General features: G+C 31.0%; 1 long non-coding RNA gene across 1 annotated transcript; it reads right to left on the bottom strand.

Annotated features, from left to right (window-relative positions):
- Positions 1-280: 280 nt before the first annotated feature.
- On the bottom strand, positions 281-2,151 carry LOC136270047 (uncharacterized). The gene is made up of 3 exons (XR_010707682.1): positions 1,929-2,151; positions 1,264-1,527; positions 281-440 (listed from the first exon to the last, which is right to left on the bottom strand). It is a non-coding gene; the product is annotated as an uncharacterized lncRNA (long non-coding RNA).
- Positions 2,152-2,387: the final 236 nt, after the last annotated feature.

Below are 2,387 nucleotides of genomic sequence, written 5' to 3' on the forward strand. Positions count from 1 at the left end.
GATTTATATTTTAACGTGAAAGCATTAGCATTTCTTCACCTGAAAAAAAAGAAAAGAAAGTTAACATATTTGTTCCTATATCAAATTCATTTAGCCAAACTCCACAAAAGTTTAATTGATTTACAGAAAGACATATACATTTAATATATACACATAAAGCGTCTACATTCATACACATCCATACAAAACATATTTTCCTCATGTAAATGCTTAAAGAATCAGATGTTCGAATGACTAATTCATTGATATCTGTAAATAAAACTGTTGCAGATTTCCAAAAATTCATTTTTAAAAATGTAAAATAAATTGATGCCTTTTTAATAATTATTTACCCTTTTGATTCAATGACTTACATGCATCACACACACCGCTGGATATATCACAATATTGACACCCAATGCATGGCATGCAGTCGACCCCATATGTATCAACTTCGCATCCTAAAAATGTTAAATGTTAATTCAATAAATAAGCTAACTAACTTTTATACTAATAATACAAACAATTTCATTTTGTTTTTAAATTTCTATATATAAAGGCCATTTTTTATATCTCGGTGCATAATAGCATTTTAACTTAAACATTCTAAAGATGATAATCTGAATAATGAATTATTTTATTTACAAATGCTTATTTTTTGGAAGAAACATCATATAGAACATCATCTATTTTTTTGTATCAGTAAACGCACGTATATATATTTTGCGAGAATGCAGAAAAGAATTACACACGCATGCTTGTTTTCTATTGAAAATTTGTAAGATGTATTGTAAATTTTATACATTCAACCAAATGCCTTTGTTTTTGTTTAGCCGACAAACTAAGCCATGTTCTAATACCAAACACAATTATTAAGAATATGACACAGCATCTTTTGTTTTGCGCCATTAAAAGGTAAAGTACATTCATTTACACGATGAAACATCATTAACATGTCAGCTGTCAGCTTTTTAAGTAGCATTTATGTCAACTGGATTTGACTTTTCCACATTTTTACACTCAAAAGCATCAATAAAATTCAAATATACTCTTCTGAGAGGTAGCATTTTGTTATGTCTTTTGTATGATATATTCATACCAAAAAGAAAAACCTTCCACTTCACAGATTTCAATGATTGATCCTTCAGGAAGACCATTTATAGATGCAAAGTGATCTCTATAATGACGTATCTAAATCTGCGTTTACGTGCTCAGGGGGAGATATCAATTGATATCGCATGAAGAAGATACCGATACCTTAGTACTAATTTTTTATTTGATTACCATAAACTTCTATTTCACAGATTTCTAGGATCGCTCCACCAGTAATTTCATCTTCAGGTGCGTCATACGTGGTTTCCACAATGACGTATCTAGCTGTCTGTTTACAAGGTATGTCTGTTATGTTTGGTGGTAAGTCTGGGGCAGTCGTGTTATCGGTGTAACAACGGGTTCTCTGTGACGTTGTCGTCTGTGTTGCTGATGATTTTGAGGCATCTAAGTAGAACTGTCTGAATCGATATTGCTTCCATGCTGAAGGTCCATCCCCTAAAAAAATATTATGAATGTTGGCTTAACTGTGATTAATAATTCGATTACCGAAGAAACCTATTTCATATATTTCAAGAATAGCCCCTGTAGTTAAATTGTCATCATGAGTGTCATACGTAGTCCCCATAATGACGTATTTACTCGTGTGTTTACATGGTATATTTATTACCTAAATTAGTGAAGCAATGTGCAAATGAAAAATTACATAAAATATGATTAACCTTCATCTATAAAAAAAAAATGAATGCCAGACTCAAATTCCCATTGAAGACGATTTGGCTGTGTCTTTAGGTAACATACTGATGTACATTAATAAAAAATAAGTGAATTTTACTTACTTATACAATGACCAAATATATATAAAATAAACAACCAAACGGGAGTGATGCAATGCATACCTTCTCTCCTGGGATATATTTTGACATTGTTTATTCTGTAGGGTTGTCCGAAGTCGACCTGTAGCCATGCCTTTGGAGGATTTAGCGCAGTGATGGCACACTTGGGTTCGGTAGTCTGAACATCGCCATCATTAGCAAATGATGCTATGTTGAAGCGGTAGGTCGAACTTTGGGTGAGTACTGTTGTGGGTCTTCTACTTAGATTTTCTTGTTAAAAAATATCATGTAGACCAAAGTCATAAAATATCATGTAGACTATAAGTCATATAAAACAATATGTTTATTTATGTTTTAATTGAATTTTACAATTTGTTTCAATAGACCATTGATTCAAAATTTAATCATATCGTCGTTATAGAATTATTTCAATAGTAATTATATAATTGTAACAATTTAAAGCATCTAAAATTCTCAATTTAATTTGTAATCCAATTTACAAGGATACACTCATCATTTTTT

The sequence above is a fragment of the Magallana gigas genome, chromosome 1 (assembly GCF_963853765.1).
Source record: "Magallana gigas chromosome 1, xbMagGiga1.1, whole genome shotgun sequence".
Lineage (NCBI taxonomy): Eukaryota > Metazoa > Mollusca > Bivalvia > Ostreida > Ostreidae > Magallana > Magallana gigas.